The sequence below is a fragment of the Typopeltis vanoorti genome, chromosome 5 (genome assembly GCF_054136105.1).
Source record: "Typopeltis vanoorti isolate ZY-2024b chromosome 5, IOZ_Tvanoo_1.0, whole genome shotgun sequence".
NCBI lineage: Eukaryota > Metazoa > Arthropoda > Arachnida > Uropygi > Thelyphonidae > Typopeltis > Typopeltis vanoorti.
The window spans coordinates 121529902-121556429 of NC_143553.1; the positions used below are offsets into that span (position 1 = coordinate 121529902).

At 33.9% G+C, this 26528-nt stretch overlaps 1 long non-coding RNA gene across 1 annotated transcript; it reads left to right on the top strand.

Moving 5' to 3' along the window:
* The first annotated feature begins 845 nt into the window (after window positions 1-845).
* Window positions 846-7748, top strand: LOC150106765 (uncharacterized). The gene is made up of 2 exons (XR_016548328.1): window positions 846-978; window positions 6703-7748. It is a non-coding gene; the product is annotated as an uncharacterized LOC150106765 (long non-coding RNA).
* Window positions 7749-26528: the final 18780 nt, after the last annotated feature.

A 26528-nucleotide genomic window follows, 5' to 3' on the forward strand; every position in this document is an offset into this window, starting at 1 on the left:
GCTTATGATAAATTACTTCAGAGCCCATTATTTTCCTAGAGAAAGAAATTTCTTGTATGCACAATAAATATTCTGAAGTTGAATATCTTTTAATTTCTTTGTCAAAAATATTTAGAACACATTGATAACTATAATATAATAATGATTGAAATAAACAATATTCCTAATTCATCTAAAAATGCGAAATATTAATATATTCTTTCATGTTTTTCATATAACATATTAGAAAATATTCTGATAAGGATTAAAAAACATTATTCATTTCAGATCAATTCTTCGTCAGTTGTTGTCTTTGAACGCTCAAATTTATTTACATCTGAATATTTTCCTGTAGAGCTTTCCACATTTTCGGTGTAAAAGGTTTGCAGGAACAAATGGTCGCACTTCAAGTGTGAAAACACAAATCAAAAGCAAAAATATGTAATTAGTGTTGTGAAAAATTGTAGAAATTTAACCATCTTACTATGCTTTCAGCAATAATCTTTAAGATACATAGAATACAAAACTTGTGCCTATTACGCAGGATAAACAAACAATCACGTTTTAACACTTGCGTACGAAGAAAGTGAGACTAAAAACAATGTAATATAGCATTAGTTATAAGTGGAATATCCTGAAAACAGCAATAGTTGGTTTTAAGGTAATAATGAAAAAGGCACGCCTTATAAACTCACGAAATCATAAGAATCTAACGCATCCAGATATCTCCGCCTTATGGCTGAGTTTAAAATCGCAGCCTCTGAAGTAAACACGAGGCGGACTGTAATAGTTTACGGAATAAGAAACATGCTATCCTAATATTCTAGAGGTTCTATGTAGGATGTTTACACTCAAAATTCCTAAATAACGTGCACACATATAGGAGCATGGAGAGGTCATACCCAACATATTCACTGAAGTTGCAATTACAATATTTTTTCATGTGAAGAACAGAGAACGGAGAGGTTTCCAGCAATAAGATCTGTTCATTTGAATGAGGTGGGTTATAAATATATAATTATTATTCTAAGCTCAGTTGACAGGCACACTGAATAAATAAAAATGTTGTAAAATCATCTTCGTTTAACTCATGTTATCTGACCATATAATACGAAAACCTTTCACAACAAAAGTATTCAAAGCAAATCACTGTCACAAAGGTGACAGTGATTTGCATATGACGCAAAACAAAAGTACGGAACTGCATGCACATTAATAGAAAAGCAGATGTGGAATCTACGCTATTACATTTAGCTGTAGCAATGGTGTTGACGTTGGAAGAAAAGACGTTTATTGCTGAGCATTATTTTCGTTCACACGGAGTTGGTAGAGCAAACTGTCTAAGGTAAACCGCTTCACAGCATTAACGCATGGTGTGTGGCTGTCGGCCATGACATAATTGGACTCTACTTCATGGAAGAGGGGTGGTGTAATGTGACCTTCAACAGAGACCTACATCGAGAATGTGTTCGAATTCCACCAATAGTTGTGATGTACATATCATCACGTGTAAATATATTTTTCTTTGTTAATAAGCCCGTTTATTGAGTAACATAAATCGTATGGAAATATTTAGAGACATTCATATAAGCCTCGTTTCTCAATATCATCATTATAAAATGACGTACTGACACAAAAGCTGAAATCGTGACCAGTCATTCACTGCGGAATGCTTATGTATTGTCATTGATCACTAAGTTTTGTATTATTACGAAATTAATTTTTATAATTATTTTACTGAAATGGCGCGCTTAAAACCAAACTGGAGACTACACTAAAAATCTTTGCAGCAAAATCCTAAACATAAAAATTCCGACAAACGAGAACGAAGTTATTGCATTTTATCTTTTCAAATCATTTTGCCCAATTCTGTCATTTCAGACTAAATTTGGTAAGCAAATTCAGTTTGAAATAATAGTGAAATTTCTCTCAACGGCATTTTCGTTATCTTTCACAGCCCAGTTTCCTTAAAATCCACATAACCACAAAATATTACATATCAAGTGGCGGATGAAAAAACCAAGCTAATAGATGCTACACCTTTTGAAAAGGTATTTAATATTAATCGTTGGAAGATCTGTTTAATTAAAGAGAATTTTAATTACTCATGACGGAAGTTAAATGATGTCATTAATTAAATCTGAATTCCACTCTAAAGCTCGAACAGTTTGAAGGTACATAGGGACGTCGGATGATTTTACTGTAATTATGAATTACTCTTTTTAGATATGATTTGGACCTGCTACAAATTGAAGCATAGTAAGCTGATTTTATGAATTTATGACATATCACGTGGTTGTTTCCAAAACATCTGTATTGAAATGTCTGTAATCACATAATGCTATACCTGAGGGGAGAAAATCTCCTTATTCCACAGTACTAGATCCAAATTTTCATAAATGATTCAAGTGCCCTAACCTAGTAAAACAATGTTTTGGGCTGTAACGGTATACATAATACAATACTTTATTTCTGTTTTCAAGTAATGATATACCTCCATAAAGATTATCCCTGTTACACAGCCTAGTTTGAGTCATTAAGTGATGATTTAAAGTCTACAAATCAGACACTAATTTGAGTTGTTCTATAGATAGGATGGTTAGGTTGCCAATAGGCTTTCTTATCTGTTGTTGCATTTAGCATTTGAAAAATGCAAGGAATGAACCAGTTTGAATGGGAGAATTTAATTTAAAAACAAATCTAACAATAAAATTAGTCGCTTTTCCGGAACCTATATGTCATTATGGAAGTTTAGTCTGCAAAAAAGTCAACTTTTTCGGCTAAACATTGCTAGAGAAAATAGATTTCTTTCAATTTAACAATATTCATAAGTAGAATCAAGTACAGTACCACTCTTGTCGGTATATATATATATATATTATATATATATATATATATATATATATATATATATATATATATATATACAAAAACACAAAAAATAGCACTGGCATAAGAACACGTGTGAGGCATGTATTCACTCACTAGATAATGGTGGCAAATGCAACATCTGGATAGATGCATCAGGGTATTGAATAGCTGCTCTTGTTTGTGTAAACATTAAATCACGTCTGTAAGAACAAATGTAGAGAAATTACTTCGCAGGAGTTTGAAACAAACTTCCTGGTTTAAGAAATTTCATTAAAGAGCGTGCATTAATGAAAAATGAGAAGCTGCATTTAGAAGCACTTCGGGTATAACGCTCAGATGCAGGTACGTTAAATCTTCTCTACAATTACAGTTAATGCGATTTTAGAAAGGTTGTTTTCAGTAAAACAATCCATGTTCTTTCATTTAGAAATATATACGCATCTTAGAGAAGAATGTTATAAAAACACTCATTACTAATCTAAAAGTGTAACTTGAAAAAAAAAAAATAAATAAAATAGACATTTTTCCCCACGGTTTACAGTTTTGCCTTTCATACTCGCTGCTATTTCTATTTTCCTTTTTTTATTCAAGATCGTATATTATACAAATATATGCGTTCCTACACTATTAATGAAAGAATTTATTGCAATTATCTTCTCAATTCTTCATTACATTTTTTCGATTTTATAATTTAATTTGGTTTATACATATCTACTTATTATCCTTTATCTGATTAAATATAAAAATGCACAACGGCTTAAAGTTTGATCATTTAAATATTATTATTACTTGACACCTCTAGGGAGTCCAAAGACTCATCGAGGGAGGGCAACTACTCTACAACTCTCTCTCTCTCTCTCTCTCTCTCTCTCTCTCTCTCTCTCTCTCTCCACCACTCAATTCAACAACTACAATGAACCGCAACTACCATCATCTATCTACACCAAGGCCATCTACTGCCAACCAACACCACTAGTATTTTTACAAATCTGACGATCTAAAACATCCATGCTGGAGAGCGGATACACTAACCAATCGGCCAACCAGGCTGTTGATATAATTTATGTGTTTGTGTTTATACACATACGAAAATAGAATTACGAGGATGGGTTTGAAATGTTCTTAGCCTAACAATGAAAAAACGAATTTATAATTTCAAAATTATTTTTGTTTTTCAACATATTCTCCGTTACGAGTAATACATTTATTCCAGCGATGCTCCAGCGCCATTATCCGGTCCCTGTAGTGGTTCTCAGTAAAATCTGCAAAATACCCATCTACAGCTGCAATCACCTCTTGTTTCGAAGAAAAACGCTGACCAGCGAGGAAGAGTTTTACTTTTGGAAGAGACAGAAGTCAGAGGGAGCCAAATCTTGGGAATAAGGTGGATGTTCCAACAATTCATAGTGCAGATCCCTTAATTTTCACATTGCCGAAAGACCTTTTTGGGCAGGTGCATTGTCCTGTTGAAAGATGATTTTTTTTTCTTCTGCAAACTGGGTCATTTCTCACGAATGTTTTCATCTAGTTTCGTTAAAAGATCGGAATTATATTTCCCGGTTATCGTTTTATAGTTTTCAATATAATTAATAAACAAAATGCCTTTAGCATTCCCCAAACACTGATGCCATCACCTTTCTGCTGATGGAACCAACATGTCTTCTTTTGCGCTGAACAACAGGCTTTTCTCCGCTGTTTGGGTTCTGGCGTGTAATAGTGAATCAAGGTGTCATTCATAGTAATAAATCGACGCAAGATCAGTTTTATTCTCGTTAAAACGCTCCAAGCCCTGTTTAGAGATTTCATGCCAGTGCGTTTTTGATCTACTGTGAGAAAGCGCGGCATCCATCTTACGCAAAGCTTTTTCATTTGCAATTCTTCATGCAAAATATATCCTACACGTTCTTTTAAAATGCCTCTCCGTCGAAAACGAAGGAGAAGAGTGTTTATAAAATTTTATGAACTTCGAATGCATTTCTTTTGGCATTAAACCTTCTAGAATTCTATAACCTATCGATAATCCGTTTTATCCATTTCAAGGGATACAGACAACACGTTTGCTTCAGACAGATGTATAAAACAAACTACTTGATAGAATGACTGTCATATGCAATTTCGCATGGATGCTTATGACAGACTTTGAAAGGTTGGTATGTACCAACTTTGAAAAAAAAAATTTTTTTTTGACGATAGTGTTGCCATCTATGGTCGAGGCGAAGAACCTGTCCGACCACCCTCGTATTAACTGCTTGGCGAATAAATGAGACTACCGCTTACAGAACACGATAGTGCCACATGACTTTTTTGGGTGGAGATTTCTTAAATTTTGTATCAGAAAAGTTTTTGAGAAAAATCACAGTACATTTCCAAGAAACAAGTTTCCTTGCTTGGAAATTTACAGGTAAGAAATAAGTCTGATGAAGTGTTTGTGTAATAATCTACAGTACCAATGATCGATGAATCTCTTGTCGTTTAGTTAGCTCTCCAGCCTGGCTGGCATATCTTCTCACATATCAATAAGCTGAAAATTCGAATCCCACTTTGAGGATGGATGTATATGATTGCCTTTAGGTGGTAGATGAATTTCATCACCCAGTGAAAGCCCACTTATCAGAATACCAGAGATGGTTTGAAAAAAGTACCATATTTGGTCTATACAGCCAGATTTTCGGAGTATGCAAAAAATAGGTAAAATACCAAGAAAATAAGATTTAATAAAAATAGACAAAAACAATCTTACCCCACTGTTCATAGGGATGCATTATAAGTATACGATCTTTTGTGGCTAACAGTCACGAAGTAACTGCTACCGTGTCAGTTTAATATCCTATAAAAAAAAAATCCAGTTTCATCATGGCCGAAAACTGAAACATGATAATAATGAATGAGTTCACTAAAGAAAAGCTTTCTCCCACGTTATTCAATCAGTTGACTTTTTCTAGGTCTGTATGTCTTCTGGCTCTTTCCAAACAGGAAGCGCATCTCGTAACAACAAACATCAGATAGCTGCTTTTCTGATATTGAGTAGAAAGTCATGCAGGCTTTCAGTGTACTAAAAAGGCAACAGTTACAATTAAAAGGTCGCAAATCTTCTGAACAACGAGAACACTGTTCAATTTTTTTAACTTCTTTTGGCGAACGATCAAAATACTGCCCACACACGCCACTGATCTGCTATACGTACTGCAGATATTGTGACGTTTCGTGTGTGGATTAGTTATAAAAATGAATGATTGTAAAATATCAAAAGTATCTTTGTTATTTTTATTAGATTCATTTGAGAAAAACGTTTAGGTGCGTGCATATCATTTGAATCTTAATCCACATCTGACACTCCTTAATTTCTTTAGATAATAACAGCCTACATTAAATGCTTCTCTCAACTGTGGACCACGGGACGTTCTGTTTCTTCGTACGAGCTATCTCAGATCATGACGATCTCGTTCCCTACAAGGTCGATTATTTTTCCACTGATTGAACACTCGAGATATATCGTATTTGGAGAAACAAGTCAACTCGACTGTTTTCAAAATCGTTTCTTTTATTGAACTCCAAAAGATCGTTTGTTTTCCTATTTTGATTAACATTATTGTCAATTACCGACCTGAGGGATTCTTAAATAGTTGCCTAGAACACAAGGTGATGCACATGACCAGGTATTTTGCATTATACGTTTCGTAAGTGAAAACGTTTACATACATCTGCATATCGCATAGAGGTTTCTAATTCGGTGACTGTTTCTACTCTCAAGTGGTCTCAGTGTACATTCCACAGATGATTCGCGTAATCAATATTTAAGAATATTTCACTGAAACACTATTTTTGTTTATTTTCTCTTTTATTTTTTTTCAGCCAATGATCACGCGCAGGAATTGAAATGTGCTATTAATGAACCAAAGATTTATGATCCATAGGCTGTTGCAACTGAATCCAAACCAATGAATGATCGCCTACCAAGAAGAGACTTTTAGGGAGATGCAAGGGCAGTGGTCTGACCAATACCAACTTTATTGATCTATTACCATAGTATGGAGTGTTGAGCAACCCATTTTATCTACTCAGGTGACACACGAAGAACAACGTAGCCTAATGGTGACATAAAATTGCAAAGTTACAGTAATAATTACCTTGATCAGTATCATGAAGCATAGTGTATACTAATTACGTCATCTTTCACACATACCAACCAACTTTTAATTAGAAAGCTGGTATTTGTATATTTGTGTTAGGAGGCATAATTGTGCATTTCCCACACGTTTTACGACTAGTTGATACCTATTGCAATCCTAACATGGAAACTCAGGTTGTGAGCTTCTGTTCTGAATGTTTCTGTGAATATTCGTTTTTCCAGTGGATAACCGGAACTCCGCAATCTACGTGTGGGCCGACGAACGTTTTACATATTATCATTCATAGCACTCTATGGTCACATTTGGTGAATGTTGAGGTGGTACAGTGAGGGGTACATCTTGCAGCCGACTCCCTGCGCTGCTTCAAATCTCAGTATGGTATCACTGATTGTTGATCTGGGATTTCTCAATTTGTCAACAATTTGCCGAACAGAACTTGTCATCCTATCACAATGCCTCTTTCAAGCTCTGTCAGTTCCCTCCTTGCAGCCAGTTTTACTAACCTGGAAGCATTATATCCCTCCAATTTATACCGGCTAGAAACATGTGACTCGTTACATGGCTGATGCATCTTGTTCATGGTGGGTGTTCGTTAAATTCTTCCTAAGCAGTGTACTACCTGTAGTATTACTTGTACTGCCTTATATTATTACTTGTGTTATTATTACTATAATACTAGGTGTGTGTGTGGGGGGGCATCACTATTGTATTATGTAGTATTATCACTTGTAATACTTGTATTCTTAATAAACTGTATAGTTTGGTAAATACCTGTAGTCTTTAATTTCAATTTAAAGAAAATACGGAGATATTGAATAATCTCAGCTGAAAGGGGAGATTAATCAAAGCTTATCCATTTTTTTATCATTTTCAGTACTAACGGATGAACAAGTGCTAACACGATGGCGATGTCATTTAAATTATGATATATGATGAAGGATTATACTATAGGATAAAGCCAAGTTTCTTAGTTGTCAAAGGTCACTGATCGAATCAGTTAATTTATACACACTTTATTATCCTGATTTATGGATATTTCTCTAACAGCTTAAGAAAGAGAAAAACAGTTTCATAATATCTCAGCTCACAATCACCAACTGTTAAAAATAGTAGTTAAAAAAATAAGCGCTGTTAAGTTTCACTTTGTCATCCATCAATCAATACGAAACATCAGATACAAAAATGAAAAATATAATTGCTTCAAATCTGAAGTGTTAAACTTTTGACTCTATCAGGGAATTACTGTTGAAAGGTTTCAAAGCATATTGGACTATTTATTAATCTGACTTATCTGGGACAGTACCTACTCAGGCGTAATTTCTCTCTCAAAGCAATTAAATCTCGAGATTTAGTTACTCTGCCGTTCCTTCGAAAATACGACGAACAGCAAGAACATTTATACTTGACGATTTCGAGAAAGATCAACACATTAGTAGGGCTGGAAGGTAAAGTCAAAGAATTAATTGGAACGCACAAATTCTGAAATCATATTTGGACAGGTGGAATTCAGATGCTAACTGCGACACGAAATTTAAATTACAACCAACAGATTATGCAGTCGAAAGGGAGTTCGGTTGCAATCAAAGCAACAGAACGAATTAAAAAGAAATGATTGATAACGTACAGGTGACCAAATGCACCTCAGCTTATTGGTTTTATCACTAGATGATAGTGCCACTGCTTAAAAATGGACTTTATTTATACTTCCAGTTGGTCGACAAGAGAGTAGTGTCGATTTTTTGCTGAAAACTTAATTGAACTTGTATTTCAAACAAAGGGTTATAATTATAAATTATTTTATTCAGCTTTTATATCTATCTCGTTTACTACAGGATTCTGTTCTTATAGGACATAGGTATTATATGATTAATATTCTTTTTTATATAGCTGGAGATTGTAGTTTTAAAGACATGATCTAAGGAAAGCTTAGATAATGTCTTTGAAAATGATTACATCACGTCTTACTAAATCAGATGGCTGAGTAGATGATGTTCTGATAGAATCTTTTCTAGATGTGAGCAACATGGAACTTGATAACAGCTCATTGGGAACATTCAAATCTAAACCACATCTCGCAGGATGAGAGCTAAATCAAAACTACTCGCCAGAAGGCAATGAATACTAAGTCAAATTCCTTGCTGTCGTTGTATAAAACATACAGGCAATTACAAAATATTCCTTGCCTTTATTCCTTGCTTCATATTATGTTTTTTTTTACATTTACTTGATGTCAGTTTAATTTGGCATCAGTATATCCAGGGTCACAAGTTCAAAAGAAGAGGAAAAATCCGAGTGGATAAAAATAAGACTGTGATATCACATCACAGGAATAATCAATTTTAAACTATAGTGAGCACTTCGGAATTAATTACACCCGAATTTCACATCTGAAATTACCATGTGACCTATTCACTCGTCTGCTTCTTCTTCAATTCTTAATGGGCCCTTTTGAGCCCCATAACTGTCCATGATTCCGTGGATTTCATAACCATGAATTTCCGGGATAAGTGGTAAGCTGTATGCCAACGAGTGTATTTTGTATATAAATTGCGTGTGTTCTGGTTGAAGTTTTTCTGTTTGCGGGATGGAAAACACGAGTTTCTGGGAAAAAATTCTGTCACCCCCATATGAGAAGGGTTGACTTCCCTTCACTTGAAAAGCCTGATAAATATTCTTCTAGTCTTATATAGAACTCGAACGCAGGACTTTCAAACGAAGCTCATCGGCCAAACTAAATCGCTCGTGGCATATTCATTCAATCAGCATTTCCTGTCATATCAGATCATTTAAAGAAACCTACTTTAAGTGATCGCTAAAGCTAAAGCAGACAGAAAGAAAACATCATAAAAAAAGGTTTGAATAGCGTAGGCAGGGCCTACTTTGGAATTTCTGCATTTGTTGCATTATGTAACGTGTTCAAAGTTAGCAACATTTACACAATTCTCACTTATGAAACGCATTTATCAAGCCATTATATTATTCGCAGATAGTGTTTTTAATATGAAGGAATTTGTGTGTATTCCAGTCACAGTATTTCTGGGAAGGCCCATGATGTCCAATGTTCGTTTTCAGTGCAGAAAATACTACAACTGATGTTTAAATGGTAAAGTATTCAGTGCAGAAAATACTACAACTGATGTATAAATGGTAAAGTATTCAGTGCTTCTACTTTCCAATCATACATTTCTAGTCGATGAATCTAATCCCATCACTATGTATAAATGTTTGTTTACGCCATTAGGTGAATCACGAATATCGTTAAGTGATTCATCTTCTGAACCGAGATCACTGTTTAGTGGTGAAGAGTGGTGAAGAAATCTACTGAGACACACCACCGCGTCATTATTCTTGTAGGTTTAACACTACAATGAATAGCATTCTAACGAGTAGCAGAAGTCAACCATGAGACAGATATTCAATAATAGCAGCACTCGGTTATTAACAGCAGTCTTCGCAGGTTTAGATAAGCACCTCAACTTCTGGAATCTGTCTGCCGATTAAAAGGGAGTAAACATATGCTTCAATCTATAACATCTGATCAGTTATAAATAGAAAGGTGAAGAGTTTTATGTATATTTTCACATGTTACGATGGATGGTGTAACTATTCGGCTATGGAAAAATAACAAATAAATATAAAGTGGAAGCATTAATTTTACCCACAATCGAGAGGTTCACAATCCATATCCAGCTTCGAGTGTTTTTTTTCCTATCTTTCTTTCAGTGGTAGCATCATCAATAAACGATAGTACACCACGATTTCAGACAGACGCTGATGTTGGACAGTTCAAATACTTATTAGGAAGTAGGTTTTATTGAATAATAAGGCACCTTAATATAGAATTAAATCCAATATTTATCGTCAATTTAATGTAACAATAATACATACATAAAATGCAATAGATCGCTATAAATTAACTATAAATTACTCAAGACGTTGTATGTCAGTATCCTAAGGAAACAAGAAGACTTGAGTATTTATCAAGAGATCATCAATTGGGATTTCCTCTATTAATCCCGCAGATAACATCCATAAAGCGAACAGAACGGCTCAACGTGTAATCACCAGGTGGGAAGAAACATCATTCTTTGATGTCAGTTAAAGATAGCCAGCAGGTGTTACTGTGCATCTTGAGCTGTGGCGGAAAAGTATCGTGAGTTTGTCTCTTTGTTTATTCCTCGAAGATATTATCATCGTCTTGGAAAGATGAAATAGATTTGAGTTCAGTGCTTACAGGTGCAATGAAGAAAGTCACTAATGGAATTTAATTACGCGCCAAAGAAAACAGTTCGAGTTCGTAAATGTTAGCAATATGTTGCAGGTGCATTTATTGATGTATCAAGTGAAGCAGAAGTTATTGTATCCGGAACAGCAATGGATAACTGCAACACAAGAAATAAGAGAGAAAATGAAATTCTTGTACGCAATCATTTGATCATATCTCTATAAAAACATTGGGAATTCAAGAATTACTAGAACGGTATTTCATTCTAGGAAGTGTTCGTTTTGTAATAACAGAATTGAAGTTGTTCAAAAACTTTCAGTAAAGCTTCTGAATACGAAATTTTACAAACGTACATAGTCATTCTACGATGGCCACACTACTTACCGATGTGAAAAGATTGATGTCCGTATATTCAGAGCAGCTCTCTTTTATATGGCATCCTGAAAATATAGTGCAAAATATACTAAATATTGTAAACATCAGACTTGTCGTATCTACTTGTATTATTTTTAGTGTTCCTCATTTATTGTTAAGCATATTATATAATGTTTCCTATATATATACGAAACTGACTGATGTGTTTTGTCACATTGTAAGCTGATTTAAATTAGTTTTTATTATTATTTTATTAAGTTTTTATTTCAGTAATAAAAACGTCTCGCCTTTCGTAATGTGCTATATCATTCCATATAGTGTGGAATGATATAGCACATTATAATAATACTAAAATAATACATAATAATACTAGAATACTTCGACACCTTTTCCTATCACGGGATGATACACCAATGAAGGATGTAAAACTCCTTTGTAGAATACAGAATGATTTTGTAATCTAACTTTTTAAAAAATCCTCTTTAAGGCAACATTAATATTCTTCATGGTTTATGATCTTGAAAATAGAATAATATACCTCTTTTGTAATGCATTACATTGTCTGTTTGAGAAACTCTTCTCATCAATTTGAATGTGTTGCCCATGGATTCTTTTTAATGTTTCTTCATCACTCAGATTTCTAGATTAAAAGATCCAGTAAGTCCAGATCACTGCCACAATTGATCTATCACCTCCTTATTTCTTGTCGTCAGTGTTCTTCGCCTTATCATAGCACTTTGTCGTAGCCTTTACAACTTTTGCAATGTTTTTTGATCGACAGAATCCCAAAATCTTCAGTCTCCTAACTTCCTGGTTCAAACTGACACCAACAGAAAACAACTTATTCGATTTATTTTGTCCAAATATATGACATCACAATCAGTATTATTATAGTGTCATCCTCATTCATCAACCCAGCATCAATCTATGTAAATAATGTGCAGAAATCTATTATCAGAGTGCCGTTATTCTCTTCTCTTTACTTCTGTCTGGAAGCTGTTTTTCAACTCGATATTTCGCCGCTTCTCTTATTTGTATTGAAATAAGAAAGTGTTATAATGGCAGAATAAATGCTGCCATCAAAGTAGTTTCAAATATAATAACATAAACCAGCAATTTAAAATGATGCAATTTTGGATATCTATCAGAATTTTTATAACAACAAAGACGTTCAAAAACAATATCATCCACAGGAAGTTTTCGCATAAAAATCAGATGCCAGGTAGGGAATGTAGAATTCTCCTTCTTGCTATAAAACGTTAGTCCTGAAAAACTTGTTATAAAGCACTCCAACATTAAATGTGAATTTTATTTTTCCAAGTAAGCTTATTTCAAGAAATGAAATTCCTTGAAAGAAAATCCCTTTGATTCCTTGAAACGCAGGTAATAAAACAAACATCTACAGCGAGTAGATTTCTCTTTCTTGATATCCACTGAATAATGGAGAGACAGTTCTCAGTACCTTGAGAGAAGTCTAGACGACTAAGAATTTTTCCTTTAAGAGAATTTATATGGAAGAACTGGAGTAAAGAAGAGAATGGGATAGCAGAGCTAACCTGAGTGGACAATATTTAAAAGTGAAAGAAAAACTTTTCTACTCGATTGAAGTCTGATAGAAATACAACTTTCCGTTTCTGTCAAGTATCTTCTTTAACCAGGAAGATGTCATATTAAGTTGTAGGAGTTACAATATGTCCCTAAGTAGGTAAATATGCGTCACACCATCGGTGATTAAAAGCTTTCATGTTAGATAAAAACGAACAAAAATGACAGGTACTAATAGGTTATTTACAGTGTGTGTGTGTGTGTGTGTGTGTGTGTGTGTGTGTGTGTGTGTGTGTGTGTGTGTGTGTGTGTGTGTGTGTGTGTGTGTGTGTGTGTGTGTGTGTGTGTGTGTGTGTGTGTGTGTGTGTGTGTGTGTGTGTGTGTGTGTGTGTGTGTGTGTGTGTGTGTGAACGGAGCGATTTTATAGTAGAGTTCAGTGACTAGAAGGCATATATATTGTGACTATGGCAGAAGGAGAATGATTTAAGTCCCGACTATATCTATTTCAAAAATGTTACAAAATTATGTTTAAAGACTACAGAAATTAACTAATTAATTCCACTAATAGCAAACATTTCATATCCAAGACCTGATTAATAACCCTTCGCTATAGTAACTATAAATTTATTATAATCATATGGCAAAATATATCCGTGTATAAATTTCTTTAAAACGTTCCCATCTTCTTATGAATATATATAAGGCTGTTAATGACTGGAATGGACTTTGTCATGAGAATGTTGAAGAGGCGAGAACGATTTCGGGTTTGGGTTCGTCCGGTTCGGACCAATCATATGTGTGCAAAGATGTCTATATGCTTAAGGCATTACAGAAGAATAGAGATCTGCAAATTGTCCAATTGAGTCAGGCAGATTGCAAACAAGAGAATACTAAAGAACATGTAGGTAGATTATTATGTCTGTACACCAATCCTAGGAGTATCAGAAACAAAGGGGAAGAATTTGTTGCCTTGGTCAATATGTTGCGATACTTCAGATTGTAGGAATTAGTGAGACCTGGTTATCAGAAGAAGACCTATTAACTGGTATCGAATGTCATGGGTACAGTATTTTTAGGAAGGATAGAGTGGATAGAAGAGGAGGTGGGGGTGCTTCTATTAATATTTCATGACTTAAATCCAGTTAAGTTGGGACCTATGATTGTAGTAATACTATTAACAATATTTTATGTGGCAGTTAGTTTGAAGCCATCTGTTGTGAAGTGGAGTCTAACAACACAAATTACATAGTGGGGTGTTGTTACAGATCTGGTGGATCGGCTGCTGGTGATGAAGAAATGCATCACCAAATAGAAAAGCTGAGCGGGAAAGGAGTATTCATAATGGGAGACTTGAATTATCCAAATATTGATTGGATAGCAGTTGAATCTCATGAGAAGAATGAAAATGCATTTACTGAGCTGTAGCACAAACTGAATAAGATTTCAGCAATAGGGACTGATGGAATATCCGCACGTGTGCTAAAAGAGTGTTCAGCTCAATTGATCATTCTCATTCCTTTGACCAGGATGTTTAATATGAGTCTAAGAACACGGAAGATTCCGCAGGAATGGAAGGAATGCATGATAATTCCATTGCATAAGGGTGGTGCAAAGACCGATGTATCAAACTATCGACCAATTAGTATCTCAGGTGTGGTGGTGAAGACTTTGGAAAAATTAGGGCCAGCATTCAGAAATGGGTGGACAGTGTATCTCTACTTTGCAATGAACAACATGGGTTTACTAAGGGAAGGTTATGTTTTAGCAACTTGCTCACATTCTATAACAATGTTACCATTCAACTAGACAAGGGGAATGGATACACCATGATACTTTTGGATTTTGCTAAGGTTTCTTGACAGAATACAACATGACAGACTGCTGCATAAATTGGAGAAAATGGATTTCGGTTATACAATATTATCATGGATAAGAGATGGCTGACTGACACATATATCAAAAAGTGTTATACGGGGGATCTAGGTGAGACATTGTCTCATATAGCCCAGTCTTGCTTCCGCACCCATGGGGGTCCGCGTGAGGAGGTATGATGCCGTGGTCTCCATTCAGAACAACCGCTTTAAGAACAAAAGTTGGGAGACTGCGGTGGAACCACATTATAGGACATCCCCGGGTTTGTATAAGCCAGACTTAGTTTTTAAAAGAGATGGTGACGTTTGGGTCGTTGATGCCCAGGTGGTGGGAACAGAGCGCCCACTAGCCTATAGCCATAATAATAAAGTAAATTATTATAAAAATAACCAAGATCTAGTTAGTAAGATACAGGAGGAGCATGAGACAACTCCGAGGTTTACCAGCTCCACCATCTCGCTGCATGGCGTATGGAATGCAGGTAGTTATAAGGACTTAAAACAGCTTGGGCTTACGAAGAAGAATATAAAATTTCTTTCCTTGAGAGCCGTACAGGGCACACTGGTAGCATGGCGTTGCGACCAGAGAATGACTACAATGATAACTAGAACAGGCAATGCGTAAAACACTTGTAAAGGTTTAGGCCTATATCAAGTCTGGACGTGATGAAAGGGTAGTACTGTCCATAACCAATACAAAGATTAATAAAAAAAAAATAAAAAAATAAAAATAAAAAACAGCAAGTGGTGTACCACAAGGATCAGTGCTTGGTTCACTGTTAATCAATCTGTACATTAATGATATTGGGAAAGGTTTGACAAGCGAAATACAGTTATTTGCTGATGATACAAAGATACCGAGGGTAATCAGGAATGCTGCTGATATGCAGTCTTTGCAGAATGATTTGAATAGACTGGAATTGTTAGCATTTGAATATGGGTATCAGTTCAATGGTAGTAAATGTAATGTCATTCCCTTGGGCATGATAACATATACAATGTCGTATTATATTGGTGGGATTGGGGGTAGAAGAAACTGATGAGGCTAGGGATCTTAGAGTGTTAATAGATAGGAAGTTGAAGTTTAGGGGCCATGTGGCAAAGATTGCAAATACAACTCAAAAGATAATTGCAATGCTGAAACGAACGTTCACATGTAACGATAAGGATGTTATTTTGCCTCTTTACAAGACCTTGATAATTCGTTACTTGGACTACTGTGCACAGGTCTGGTTTCCGTTGTGATTCTGATATATCGGAAAGAGTGCAAAGGAGAGTGTTAAAAATGATATCAGGATTGTGGAATACCGATTATGAAGACAGATTGAGAATTTGTAGACTGCAGATACTAGGAAACAGGAGAAAGAGGAGTGATATGATTTAGACTTACAAACTGCTGAAAAGGTCATACAGGATTTCAATTGATGGAATTTTTCAATTTATGAAGGGTGGACAAATAACGAGAGGACATCCTTGGAAGCTGAGAATGAAGGCCGCCAAGAGGGGTGTAAGGGCTAGATTTTTCTCTCAGAGGGTGGTGCGTGATTGGAATGGTTGCCATTGGATGTTGTGAGTGCAAGCACTCTGAATGAATTCAAGAATAAGTATGATAGCTGATTTGTGTAGTATGTGGCCTCCGACGATGAGTCTCTGACTCCCTGAAGGTCTCTCTAATAATAATAATAATAATAATAATAATAATAATAATAATAATAATAATAATAATAATAATAATAATAATAATATTTGTAGTGCAGTTGATTTTTTTTTGTAATAATCAACAAATTGTGAATTTGCATTAGCTGTGCTATATATATATATTCGCGAATTCCTTCAAGTATTTGATGTTTCCATCTGCAGAGGTGAGGGCACCACTATGTTTGCCAGCAGACTGAATTGTATAAAAATATTAGGTTTGGTGGATATACCATCCACCAAATATACCTTCATCAATTCGTTGAAGGACGGACAGATTTTAAAGACAATTTATGTGCTTTATGTAAAAAATAGTTTATGTATTTAACAAAACAAAACTAATATAAATCCGTTGAGATCTGCGATGAGCAATTGCATAAAAGACTTTCGGCAAGGATTGTTGATTGTAAAGTAAAATGCGCTCATTTAGACTCTTGTAGAATTTCAATTAAATCCGAGCTTGCGATTTCATAATAATTATTCTCTGATTACGAAGGAGCATATTGCATTGTTGATTCCGAGTTTCACATTCCTCCCGGACAATACATTTTCATTTAAATGCGGTTTTATGGTAGAGCGGAATATGTTAATTATAAATCAATAACAAAATTGAATGCTAAGCGAATGCGCCTGAAGCACTGACATCGCATGTTACATGTTTGATAATGCAGAGCTGGACTTTGAATTTGAAATCAGGAAAATTAGAGAAATTCTAAATTATTCATGCTGCCATGACAAAGTTGTTTCTCTACACAATTGTTTAAGACAATTTGAATTGTAGACACAAACGTAACATATGTTGTGCGTTGCTAATGACGGAATCTTGTTTCGGAAAAAATTTACGTATGACCATGCATGATATTTACGTATGACCAGAAGTTTTCCGTTACTGAAATAACATTTTTAACTAAGGGATGTATGAGTCGCGTATTTGTGAGTCAAGCACTTGAGAACACGTGTTGACTCTTGAATTATTTAAGAATCCTGGTGCCATCCTGGATAATGCAGAGCTGGTTCCTATTACAATGAGAGTTCACAACAGTTTGAAAAAAGCCATTGTAACGAATGCTTGTTACAGGCAAATTTCCAATTTCTAATATGAGAACTGAGAAATAATTATTTATTGAGAATGGATATTCAAAAAAATATTTTGTAAATTCATAGTCGTTGTTGCAGTTAGACTGACTAACCTAACTAATTTACTAGATCTAACTAATTTACTAGATCTAACTAATTTAACCTAACTAATTTAATAAATCGATGCATTATCGCTTTGTTCCGAAAGATCAGAGTTCAAATGCTACCAGACGTGAAGAAGACCCTTTACAAGTTGAGTTGACTGAAGGTTACGGAAGTTCGCGGGTTAATTTTCCTTCAGAAAACTTCTGAAGAAGTTTTCTGAAGGAAAATTCAGATATAAAATTATACTTGCTTCATAGCGTAATATTGTTAATGCAAAACAAACAAGGAAACTCCTTAGTGATTTATATGCTCTGTTGATGAACCATCCAATTTAGATAAATGAAAAAGGATGAGACAAGTCCTCATCTGTTCATTCTACGATTTCTTAATTTTAATATAAAGCAATTTGTCGTAATATTTAAGTATCGAACACGACTTCCAATTTTAACTCTGATCACAAAGTAAAACATACATTTATTTAATCATTATTCCAATAAAATTCAAAATGCCTTTCTAAGGCGTTACCAGAGAAGCACTAGCTGAAATAAATAAAAGTGCTTTCAAAATAAACACCATCATTTGTGAAATCAGAATTCAGGTCTTCAGTATGCACGACACGCTAGAAAATTGTTACTTATTTCTGTATTTTGTTTGGAATTCGTGGATCACGTTTCGCCTAATGGATACTTAGATGCAAACATATTGCCCATAAAGATATCTGAATAATATTTGCAAACAAATATTATTCAGATCTAAAAAAGTAATATTTTTAAAGTAAAGTAAGTGAGATAAAGTAAAGAATGCAATAGAAAATAAAGAGGAGTATTAATAGAGAACAGTAGTAATTTTCAATCAAACTGATGTGCGGCATGCGGCAATTTTTATATCTCTATTCCTTAAAGAGAAATTTAATAAATTTTTATGATTTGGAATTCCTAACAATAACTCAAAAGTGTGTTGGTTGAGCAGATGAATATTGCAGGAACAGAAGACTCCCCTTATAATTAATCGCATACAAAAATCATCAAATATTTAGGCTCAGAAAATAATCGAAACAAAAATAATAAAGGCTATGCGAATGCTGAAATTAATGTTTGATATATTTTACTTCTGAGAATAGAAGGTGTTGCATATGTGGTCTTCCATACCTGATTCTGGTTTCCTATAGACAAAATGTTTTGTTTAGAAAATTAAATTTCGTATAAAATATTATAAAAATAACGGTTTTTATCGTGTTTTTTAGTTATTCAAAACACATTAATTTATTGACCCAAACTACCCAAACTAGCGATCTGTATTTATCTAGTTGACACAAATAAGTGTATTATAGAAACAGGAGGTCATTTTACTCCTGACAAGCCGACCGTGCAGATGCAGAAAGGGTAAATTGAAATAATTGGAAATTATTTCCAGCTAATATTCTTTCTAATTTTTTTCGGTTCCTGCGCGAAATAAATTGGGTCAAGTGCCTCAATTAATAAGGTAACGAGCTGATGAACATTCATCGTGAGTTGAAACAAAAACACATTTCATCTCTAATGAACGATTTTGGAAAGATGCTATAGAGATGACAGAAAAAAAAATTATCCTTTCTTGTAAAATTAAAAATAAACAACGAAAAACTGATTATTTTTCCACAAAACAGGTGTCGGTTAATAATTAATGACGTCCGGTTTTAACCGTATATGCCAGCACAAAATCACATAAAATCTCCGTTGAAAAACAAGCAGCAATATTCAAGTAAGTTCTAATTTCTTTATTTATAAGATATTTTTCTTTATAATTAAATTATTTTTTAATACGAAATAAAGTAATACCGTAGGCAATATTTTTGACCAATTATTAAGTATTATGTAATTAATAATACCAAATTACTTTTTGTCTTATTTATTTATTTTTCTAAGTAAATCCCAGAATGTTTCTAAGAAAAAAATATGAGAGTTTTTCCTGAAGGAAATAATGAGATCAGAGAATTTTAATTTCTCTTTAACTAGCATTATGTGTATGAAGAAAATTTTTCCGTTAAAATTTTAATAAGGTCGTTTTTGTTCTCCATCGCTTCCGTCGTGGAAGATAGTGCCTTAAACGTTTAAACAAAGTTTGTCACATTTTTATATAACTCGTCCACAAAGTTCAGTCATCAACTATCTATCATATTGCTGCAAGAAACACTTCCATGATGTCACATTCAGCAGGCATCTTTTTTCCCTTTTTATGTAGAAAAATAATAATTTAGTTTCGGTCGGTGTCATGGTGTTGCTACATGGATGGTTGATTCTATTAGAAACTATAAACAAATTTTTCCGTTATTCTGCATGCTCAGATGAACACTACACGAATACAACTGCTCCATAGAGTCTCAGGTGTACATTTAGATTTGAAGTGACCTGAGAAAACTATTTCAAGATCACTGATTTCCATCAGGTGCGTTATCTGATCATAGAAAGCGAAACTAATACAGAGGGAGAGAGAGAGAGAGAGAGAGAGAGAGAGAGAGAGAGATTCATTTATTGTTTATCTGGTCCGGTGTGTTTTCTGGTTTTTGTTCATCTTGCCCAAAGTTTATCTCTTAGGCGTAATCTATTTTCAGTAATGCTCTTTAATTAACAGCTGACAAAGAAATTTTAATCACTTCATAAATCTTTGCCTTCCACCTCATCACGACGAACATCAAACAACAAAGTGCATAACAACCCATCAACTTGAATGAAACGACAAACTTGAAAGAAAATTTGATCGCCTTTAGCAGTTTGAAAGAAATCTCTGATTTGTGAAAGCAAAGGAATATTTGTATAATCACATAACTTAGGAAACTTAATTAAATAACATTTCGCAAACCAGCTGATGTATACTAACCTCCGAAAATTTCCCAACTACAAGCATTCATTAAATTCGAGCTCAGGTATCATGTTAAAAATACCCCATTATTACTTTGAGAAAGCAATTTTAATTACGAAAATCAGTGAGTTCTTCTCCCATGATGCTTAATTAGTAATCATATCTATTTCCTCGAACATCTAATTAAATGCAAGAATAGTTAATTTGCAATTCATAAATTAAGCAACAGTTGTTATTCATTAACAACTTCAGAACACACGCAATTTACAGACAAAAATTACTAGTTGTGGTGGTGTTGGAGGTGGGCGGTAGATGGCGTTGATTCGTAGTAGAGTTAAGGTGTAGCGATAGTTGAAGATGTCCTCCCACGATGAGTCTTCGGACTCCTTGGAGGTATCAGGAATAATAATAATAATAATAATAATAATAATAATAATAATAATAATAATAATAATAATAATAATAATTAACGGTACTCAATTTCTATGCTTTGAAATTCTTCTTACAAATGTCTGTTCAATTGTCTACTATTACGTAGACAATTGAACAGACGAATAGCGCAGCAACACAAGAATGGTACATTTAGCACGTGTTACTTATTGTTAGAAAGTTTTCGAATTGTCGTCCTGAAATTTCATTATCGTGTACAAAAGTTTTAAAAAGTAAAATCAAAGCTAATTGTAGTGGTTACTCCTCTGCTGCTGTTGTGAAACGCTAACTGCAGCTTAATGTACTCAACATAATAAAGGTGTGTGCATACAAGAAAGTTCAATCGATCAGTTCTGATTCTAGAAAAATAGGCCACAGAAAACTTCTAAAATTAGTGGTTGATTATTTTATATACATAAAATAACAATTACCTAAGATTCATAAGTGTAATTAATTTATCCCTAATTAGTACACGTTGATATAGAAAACATCGGTTATATTAAAAGCAAATAAGAAGAGAAACTTTGTAATAATGTTCAGAAAATTTTGTATAAAATACAAATTAACAAAGTCGGATTCTGTTGATGTTTTCAGTTTTTCTATGTTTGAGGAGTATGGCTGGTTGAGTGGATATATTCTCCCATTGCAGTATAGATCTATGTAAAAGTTTTTAATGGTAGACAATTTTCGATGCATTTGTTTACGACCACCATCCTCCTTATTAAAGATCTGAAATATCTTGAGAAAAGTACATTGTTTGGTGTCTAGTTTTTGTATTGTTTTTACCGTTGATCTACACACAATATTAACATATATTTATTTATATCACTATAAGTAGATGAATAAGAAAGTGCGTTGTTTTAATTTGAAAGTCTTCAATGGTGGAAACTCGTTGTATATCCATGATTATTTTAAGACAAAGTGCTTAATTCAGAACCAACGTGAGATTTGTACAATTTGGTGCATGCATTATTTATAGGAATCCGAAGCACGATTTTATAGTCATGTGATAGAATTGAATAAGAGCGTCGATAAGGAAAGAGGTATTTACGGCTGGCATTGGTGTTGTGTTTTCATTGGAAAGAGGTATCTGCTGACTAGTTGTCAAAAACTTAAAACAAAAAGAGTGGGACGATTGGGTAAATTTTGGGGTAGATCGGTGTGCAATTATTGCGGCTTTTTCCAAATGATTTTCTCTCTCGTTGTAATTGTTAACTCAAGATAATCAACTTTAGAAGCCCACAGTCCAATGCTACGCCTCAAATTAAATTCAACTTATTTTCTTTTCTTTTTTTTTAATTTAATAATTTTATGAAAAGTTCTAAACTGTTTCGTAAATGCATCCGTGTTTCAGAAATGCAAACTGTGCAGTTCTTAACATAGGAACCAACAAAGGATATATGCAAATCACCGATTTTCAGTTAATTGAAACATTTCTATTCATATGATTTCATCGTATGGATTAAAGAAAAGGTCAAAACCTGTCATGGTCAAGAGTAATTTACTTTGTTACTGAATGAGTTCTGCATTTTAGATGTTAGCAACTACTTTACTTCATTGAACCGAGAGCAATATATAAATCATATCAGTCCCTAAGATCTAGCGATTGTTTGAGAAACTGCTCTCTTAAACTTGTGTTGTAGGCCGCCTACATATTTATATTAAATAAGAAATGATATAAAATGGGAAAGTGGTGATAACGTTTGATGTGTTGTCAGGGGGGGGGATAGATTGACGCCTTATAGATGTGATTTTGTTTAAAAAAATTCACAATACTTCTGTTTAAATTAGTTTATAGCATTTGGTGAATACTACATTGTTATCTCAGCTAATTATAATGTGCTAATAAAGTAAGAGTAGTAGAGAGTTGATTAGTGAGTATTGAAATAATTCCTGTAATTATGTATGTTGTAATTAATGTTATTAACTAATCTTTGTATTCTCTCTCTCTCTCTCTCTCTCTCTCTCTCTCTCTCTCTCTCTCTCTCTCTCTCTCTCTCTCCCTCTCTCTCTCTCTTCAAGAACTTATCAATAATGGACCTTAACTGGTAATTTCAGTGCAAATAATTTAAGACTTATAATTAGAAGCAGTTAATTGTGGATCAGTTGATTTATTTAGATAATGACCATCGCAGTTAAAAAGGAGTTCAAAGATTACTTATTAGTATTCTTTAGTTAAGAATGGCTCTAATAATAATTCATGAGATGTTTGAGAATATTTAGGAAGTAAAATTTGTATTTAAAAATAACGAAACGCATCAACTGTGTGTGTGTGTGTGTGTGTGTGTGTGTGTGTTACAGAAGACGGAAATCAACATCCAATGTGATAAAATCAGTCAAAAGTTATGATCGAATCTTGGCTTTCTGTGATTCTATCTATTTTATTACTGAAACAAGCAGCCCTTATCAAATATCTAATAGCATGAGATAGATCATTGTGCCCGAAGATTAAAAAAATGAACGGTAGATATTGAAACATTCTCGTTGAATCGGTTTCTGCATCGATTTTATTTTATTTTATTTTTTTATTTGTTTTGTTATGTTTAATTTTTTTCATTGCACATAAGAGTACCTTGGTTGCCTATTGAAAATACCACCTTAATGCCGTATTTACGGCAGTCGTTATCGAAGAAAGCAAACTCTATAGAAGTCTCGTTGACTTCCTTTCATATTTTTAAAATGAAAATTCTATAAAAATCGAATACGAAGTTTCCCACTATCTGTCTTTCCATGTATTGAATTTCAAACAGTGCGATTCATTTCGGTTTGTTCTCTGCAGATGTGGCTGACATTGCCATCAATCATGTTGGGCTTGTATGTTATTTGCTGCTCCTTGACTTGGAAAGACAAGTAATGTCTTTTTTGTGTGATCAATGCCTGTCAAACATTGGCTCCCTTTTTTTCAAAAGGCGTTTTTTAATAACAGTTATTAAATATGCTTGCCTTATGAAAATATGAGGCAATGTGTGAATGTAAAAAACTAGCCTTTAGGGGTTCCTGTTTTTATTTTCCGGATATTTTGAATCCTTTCTGCTATAATGTGTTTAGCAATTTTACTTGTTTACGAATATTTTAATGATTTTAAGATTTTCAACATACATATTAAGCTACGATTCTTATAATCTAAATGTTTTAATCTAATTATTGTATTTTTACAATGATATCACGTGCCATCATGCTACAGATACTGACATTCAGATTTCCTTCTCTCTTCTACGTGTTAGGCCTACTGGCCTGTTACAGAGCTATCTTTAGCCCTCCCAAGTCGTTAAGAAATATTTCTCATTAATTAAAAAATAATATATATATATATATTTTTTTTCGCTACAGAAACCCTAGCAGGTACGTTAGCATGATTTTCATACTTATTTTATATATATTACGATTATCTGAATAATTGGATTTAGTGACTGGTGCTAATAGCAAAGACTCTGCCAATCACAGAGCGAATCGGATATATATATATATATGAAACCAAATCTGAACATAATTAAGCCTTTCAGTCGGATGTGAATGAATCTTTGTGCGTGGAATAAAAGGAAGAAGATGTAATACAAGACTGACTCTTGAGATAAAACGAAGTAAGAGAGAGAAATACACACACACACACACACACACACACACAGACTACTGCTAATAAATAGTTTTAAGTATCATCAGCAAGCTTAAAAAACATGATAGAAAGATGTTTTATTATATAATCTAACAAAAAAATTAAATAGTATTGGAAGTGTGTGTACGTGAAAACTCATCAGCAGAACATTTATTTAGTTAATTTTTGATTTGGTGATCTTGGAACAATACATGCAGCCATCATTATTAAGAAATCTCCAAATGTCTAAAGAAACGAGGAGAAACAATTTACATCTGATCACACTGTCTTTAGCCATCATCATCATCATCAGTTGCATCAGCCTTGGGACTGGTAGCTCAGTAGCAACTTCCTCCATTCCGCTCTGTCATTGGCTTTCTTCTTAACCTCCTCGTAACTCCTGAAACCCGTGTTATCTTTGACTTGGTCTGCTTCTTCTTCTTTTCCCCTCTATTTTGCCTTCAGTTATTCTTTTCACAAGTCCATCATGTCGAAGTATATGTCCAAACCACCTATCCCTTCTAATTTTGATCGATTTAATTAGAGTTCTTGTTTCGGTTATCTCTCTCAGGACTTGTTTGTTTGATTTTTTTTCTGTCCATTTTATTTTGTTCATGTGGCGCCAGCAGCACATTTCAAAGGCCTCCAATCTTCTTACATCTCTGCTTAGAATCCGGGTTTCACATTCATATAGTGTAATGCTCCATATCAATGTCTTTATTAATTTTTTTTTCAATTGTAGGTTGAGATTTCCTGTTAAAATGCTTTTCATTTTAGAGAATTGGGCTTTTGCATTGCTTATTCTTGATCTTATGTCTTCTCTTGTTCTGCCATCTTCTGTTACTAGGCTTCCTAAATATTTAAAGCTTTTCGCTTGTTTTATTTGTTTCCCGCTGATGTCTATATGCTCTGTATTGATAGGGATTTTGTCTCTAACAAAGATTTTAGTCTTATCTGTGTTGATTTTCATTTTATATTTTTCAAGGTCATTATTTAGTAATTCTAGCATTGTTTTTAACGTTCTTCTGTTTTCTGCTACAAGGGCTATGTCATCAGCAAATCTCATACACATGACTTGCTCACCATTTATCTTTATGCCACTATTTAGTTTCCTGAATGACCTTTTCAATATATAAATTAAATAAAAGTGGTGAAAGTATACCTCCTTATCTTACTCCACTCCTGATATTTATTAACTTCTCCTTATCATTGATTTTAATCCGTCCATTTTGATATTTGTAAATGTGACAAATTATTTTCCTATCCCTCAAATCTATGCCGATATTAGTTAGACAATTTAGGAGTATTTGCTGGTTCACTTACATTTGCTTCCTAAATCAAGGAAGCAAATGTAAGTATTTTGACTAAGGTCTAATCTTCTCTCTATTATTGTTCTTAAACAGAGTATTGCCTCTCTTGTTCCTTTATTCTTTCTGAATCCAAATTGGTCTTCATCCAATAGACAATCTATTTTTGAATAAATTCTATTTTGAATAATTTTTAGCAGAATTTTGCTAACATGTGGGATTAAAGCTATTGTTCTACATTGGCTGCATTCGTTTGCGTTATTCTTTTTTGCTATTGGTATTATGATTGATTTCATAAACTCCTTTGGTATTTCTCCTCTATCATAGATTTGGGCTATTAATTGATACATTAAGGTTTTTGTCTCATCATCTATATTTTGTAGCAGTTCTATAGGAATATTATCTACACCTGGACTTTTTCCATTACTCATTTCGGACAGTACTTTATCAAATTCTTCTCGCATTATTGGGGTCCTAGATTAACTTCAT